Here is a 6,362-nt window from a genome sequence, read left to right as displayed (position 1 = left end):
AACATTATCATAGTTCTTTTATCAATTTAAAATCTGTACTTTCTAACATTACATCTAAATTTTCCTTAACAAAGGACATTTGGTCCTCTCCAAATAAAATACCCTTTATGGGCATAACAATTCATTATATTGATAATGATTTTAAATTAAATAATAATTTATTAGATTTTATTCCTTTTAAATCAGCACATAATTCTATTAATATTTTTAATTCTGTATTAAAAGTAAAATTTGAAATTGATTATTATTGCATTACATTAGACAATGCAAGTAATAATTTAGCATTTCTAAAAATTTTAAAACAAAAAGATAATTTTGATAATGTGTGCAAATGCTTTTGCCATATTATACATTTGGCTGTCATGGTTGCATTCATAGTGGAGACGGATCCGATTTTTACATCCGTTCCGTCAAAAGTCAATCTCATTAAAAATGATATATATGTTTATAGTGCGTCCGTTCCGATACCTTCCGTCTTAAAAACGGATCCGGCAAATTTTGAAGTCAAAACATTTTGACTTTTTGATCCGGCAAATCTTAAAGAGCGTTATAACGTTACTTACAATTTTTTTTATAGTCTATGAACATTTATATCATTTTTAATGAGTTTGACTTTTGACGGAAAGGATGTAAAAGCGGATCCGTCTCCACTATGAATGCAGCCTTAAAAACTTTAAAAAAAATAAGAAATTTTTTAAAAATTTTTAAACTTTCTATATCTAAATTTAATAAACTCGAAAAAATATATCTTGAAAAAAATCCACACTTAAAATTTCCTCACCCAATTTTGGATATACCAACACGTTGGAATTCAACATACCAAATGCTTGAAAGAGCAATATTGCTCAAACCCTATTTGACAACATATACCAATCATTTACAAAATACCAATCAAGAAAATTATATTAGTGCCTTAGCCTGGAATAATATAGAAATATACCGAGAATTTCTGGAACCATTTAATTTTGCTACAGAGATGGCCTCATGTGCTAATACTCCAACAATTTCAACAATAATTCCTTTATATTCCAGTATTTTTGAGCATGTGGAGAGTTATAATAATAATCCTAATGCTATTTTAAAGACAGCTTCTTTAGCTGCCTTAACAAAACTTAATAAATACTATAATTTTAATAAACACCTCTTTATTATTTCAACAATGATTGACCCAAGATTTAAACTATCAAGTCATTTATTAAAGCGTAATAATATGGAAACTCTTATTGAATATCTTACTAATGAATACAATATTTATAAAATAAATAATAACAATTCAGCGGAACTTATAAATGAAGCACAAAATAACAAATATGACAAAATTTATCAGGTGAAACCTCATAATAATAACAACTTAGAAATAAGTAAATACGTGAAGCCACAATTTCCAATGATACAAATCCATTAGATTGGTGGAAATTAAATAAAAATAGATATCCAGTATTATCAAAAATTGCCAGAGATTATCTAGCAATTCCGGCCACCTCATCTAGCTCTGAAAGGGCTTTTTCAGAAGGACGGTATGTTATAACAGACCAACGTTGTTCACTAGATGAGCATACTATACAAGCTTGCCTGTGCCTAAAAAATTGGATGCGCATGCAAGATTCTTCTTAAATACATAAAATTATTTCCTCTTCATATATTAAAATTATATCATTCTTTTGCATTATATTTTGTATAAATAGACAGTTATGTTACATTTTTAGTTTACTTATTTTGCTATGTTCTTTGTGATAAATAAAATGGTTCAAAATCAATACGTTTATTATTGTTGATACAAAAAATACATGATTAAATCAAAATTTTTTATATTCACATCACCTAATAAATTCCAAGTTTAAAAAAAGAATTTGAATTCAGTAAAATTTTGAGAGTTGGTTCTCAGCCCTGATTTTATGGTATCATGATTTTTTTTCCCATGTTTATTTAAAATTAGAAATTAAGGGTTTTATAATCACTATTTCTATTCTTTTAATTAGTAATTTGAATTTAAACCAATACCAATATAAACCAATAGTTACCAATATAAACCAATATAAACCAATAGTTACCAATATAAACCAATAGTTACCAATATAAACCAATACCAATAGCAATACCAATACAAGAAATAGAAAATATTGTTTAAACCAATACCAATATTTTAGACCCAATACCAATACAATATTTTGTTAATATTTGGTTTTTACTATTGGTTCCCAGCCCTAATTGCGGGTAATCTCCAAAATTTTATCCCGACCATTATCGTGGATTACAGGACTATCACTCAATCGCCTCAAATGTGAGATTTGCTTCCTACATCCATTACTTTAAGCACCACATACATGTCATTAGGGGTGAAATGACACATCTTGGATCACCGATAGGAGTTGTGGCTAGCGAAACTCTTTAAACAAATCCCTCAACAATTTGTCTAAATTAACCATATTATTTAATTACCACCCTGCTCGTCAATCCTCCTTTTAAGCAAAAACCACTTTAATATAATCAAAATTCTCTACACCATGAGATCCGCATCGATCTACAAATTCAGTGATTTGCTAGTTTCTTATATAATTTAAATCAAGAGTCTCCTCGAAAAATTGAACATAAAATTTTTCGATTCATCCTGGCTTCAAGCCACCCTCCAGAGCAAATCAGGTGGTATTGGTATTCAACTTTCTCTTTCAGCCTTTATCTCATCTCGCCTAGCTGCTCAAATTGTCATCAATAATGTATCCACCCCTATAGATTCTGACCTATCCCTATCCCAGGTCTTACTTTGGGACAGCAGCACTGTCGACCTGCCTCCAGCATTCAAAAAGACTGGGATGCTTCTTTAATCGCCCGTTTCGTTGAATACCTCAATTCAAACAGGCTCTTTGAGGAAAATCCCAATAACATAATATCAAATGCAAACTCAGGCTACAAATGGTTGGAAGCCATCCCCAGTCTAATCATGGCTCCTCGTGACTGGTAATCAGCTACGTATATCTATAAACCTTCGCCTAGACTTTAATGCTGTAGTACCCTCCATTTGCATCGATTGTGGTCATCCCATCGAAACAAATTCTTACCATCCCTTGCACTGCTAGTTCTCTTGCGGACCACAATTCCGCCATAAATCCATCAACAACATTCTTCTAGCTGCCCTCAAAAAAGTTTATATCCCATCCACACTCGAGGGGCCTTTCAAATAAAAACAACATATGCCCCGATGGTATATTCCTCATTACCTGGACTAACGTTCTCCCACTGACTTGGATACTTGTATCAATTGCAATTCAATCTCTATTTTCTTCCATCGTAAAGGCAGAAGTCCTAAAAAAAATATGCTGGCCTCACCAACACGGAGTTCATATTACATTGAACATTTTCGGAGTGGGGCCCTTAATTTCATTAAACCCATAGGAAAAAAATGAGAAAAATCACAGGGGACCCTAATGAAAGATTTTACCTTCATCAGCCGATTTCTCTAAATCTGCTGGTTTGTATTCACTTTTCTCTAGGGTGTTATATACCTTTTTAATATTTTTTTTAGTTCTTTTTAATGTTTTTCTTTATAAAATATATATTTTTTTATGTAATTTTTTATATATCTTAATTTGTTTATTTTTAAATATATTTTAATTGATATGGTTCTTTTGGCATTTAATCTAAATTTGAAACCGATTTTTAAAAAATAAAAAATTTGCAATGAAAAAAAAAGACCTAACTGTGAATTGATTTATCCAATAATAAGAAGTTAGAGCATTTTTTTTTCCATACTCGAGGTACAAACATATATGCAATAACGTGATCACCCAGACGTCAAAAAATAAAAGAAAGTTGTTTTTTAGAAATTAAATTATTACCATAAATATATATTAAATTTTTCCACGATAAACAAATCGCTTTCGTGTCAGGCACGTTATCGCCTGATAAAAAATATATAGTCAAGTGAAAAAATGCGCTATCGATTATTTTTTGGTCCAAAATATAAATCACTATTAGTAGATAATGAATTTTTAATTATTTCTGATCACAAAGAACTAATATCTTTATTTAGTCTTATAAAGAACCAGAGTGACATGTCTACCAGATTAATCCAATGGTCATTATTTTTAGCTAATTCTGATTATTCTTTATCTTTAAGAAGAACAAGGAGATACGAGATATGTTACATGCTATCGAGACTACCATTAACTGATGAACAAATAAGTAAATGGGAACAATTGCCAGACATCTACAACATGGTATGCGATCAATTAAAAGCTATATCAAATATAGTAGTTAGAAAAAGCAGCCAATGATTCATAATTGTCAAGAATAGATATGTAACAGAAGGTTAGCTTAAGAATATAGAAGAAAATATGCATTTTTTAAAAAAGGGATAAATTATAAAAGAGGAAGGGTGCCTTTATAGCGGTTTACGAGTGATCGTTCCAAAGGTGTTATAAAAGAAGTGGTATTAAAATTTCTCATCAAGGATCCGGGAACGACTAGGATAAAAACTAGCCTTCGAACATGTATGGTGGCTAGCAGTAAATAATGATATTGAAATATTTATAGAAAAATGTAACATAATAGTTATGGAACTTAAAAAAACCGATTAGTCCAACTTGGACTAATAAGGGGGACCATGGAAAGGACTACATTTTAATTTTGCAGGACCTTTTCAAGGAAAATTATGATTAATATAATAATTATAGATAGTTACAGCAAATCGCCAGAAATAAAGTTAGTCAGTTCAACAAATAAGAGCCAGAAATAGCATTATCTAAATATCAGACAGTGAGGTTCATCAGTATTATTATGAATGTCTTGAAGTGTTATATTTATAACTAGACAAAATTGAGATGAGCCTAATGGACCTTCCTGTAGGAGCCCCTGAGAGGATATTATTGATTGTTTTTTGAAATATAGGATAGTTGATTAACCATAGCTTGATTGTATGTAATTATAATAATCTGAGTATTTCTCTAAATATCTTTTCATTAATGCCTGACGATTTAATGTGTTAAACACATTAGTTAATCTAGCGTGTTAAATTTGTATCGGATGACAAGATCCCCAAGGGTGATTCTCTCCACGAGGCTTGTTATATTTTTGTTTCTTCATTTTATATATAGAGAACATTTTGGAATTATTCGATAAATTTGCGTCAATATAAAAAATCCCCCCATATGGGGGCATTATATCCCTTATATGCTTTACAAAACGAGTATAAGCCATATACTCTAAAGCTTAATAATTATTCTGTAATACCTGATATCACTAACTTCCACAATAACCCAAAAGTGGCAATATTAAACAAATTAGAACTTATAAATAAAGCTATGGCAATTCATAAAAGCCTACGTGAAAGCTGTATTATCAGACTCTATTAACAACTTCTTCAATAAATTTTCCCTAACCTATTGTACATGATGGATGCATGAGTCAGATCTACAATAGGTATTGCTTACAGTATTGACAAGGAATTCTCAACATCTTATGATAAAATCAAGCAGCTCTTAGTAGTCAAAGTAAGTACTAACCACACCAGTCTTAAGGAACTACTATTCTATTAATTGATATGATATCGTTATAACTCTAATAGCCACGACATGCTGGTCTTTAATAACATAAAAAAAGTCTCTAGATATGCACTCGTCTTAAGTAGCTTATATGTGTAGTCGTCCGGTTTTCTGCAGTAAAATGTCATCTACCCTAACATACTTACCCTTAGATTAACTAAATTAAATTCTCGAAAAATATAGAATACCGAATGAAGAGATTTAGCATGGAATTATTCGATATAATGATACATAACAACTCAATAGTGGAACGATGAATTGGCTCAACTATAACCCCTAAATTACATTCAAAAACTAATATATTATAATATATATTGTTATTCTTAATAAAACTTTCAATGTATGACATTCACAAATATATAAAATCACATTTTACACTAATACTCTTCTACTAACTTCTCTTTTTGACATCTATGTCAAAGAAAGAGAAATGTAGTCTCTGCATATTGCTTAGTATATAACACTACTAAGAGGGGCCAACATGTGAAAATTTTTAACCAAGTTTTTCTTTTTCGGCTCGAAAAGGTTTACCCGGTCTGACAAATAACATAATTATATACAAGTTTTATGTAGCCCGTAATAATCTTCTATCAATGATAAGGATATAAATTTGATTAATTCTCAACTTTAAAAATTTTGAAAAAATTAACCTAAGAACCTATTTAAAGATCCTGGAACTGGATCATCGTATTTAAAAATAAATAAATAGATATACAACAAATGTATCAAAATATGTTCTTATAGGTGCTTGACGTTTTAAATGTATTCCTGAGTGATCACATCACATTCCTCTTCTACATTTTCATAATATATTGGCAGAGTTTT

This window comes from Gordionus sp. m RMFG-2023, chromosome 1, assembly GCF_954871325.1.
Source record: "Gordionus sp. m RMFG-2023 chromosome 1, tfGorSpeb1-WG-v2, whole genome shotgun sequence".
In the NCBI taxonomy this organism is placed as follows: Eukaryota; Metazoa; Nematomorpha; class Gordioida; order Chordodea; family Parachordodidae; genus Gordionus; species Gordionus sp. m RMFG-2023.
This window is presented reverse-complemented; position numbering follows the sequence as displayed.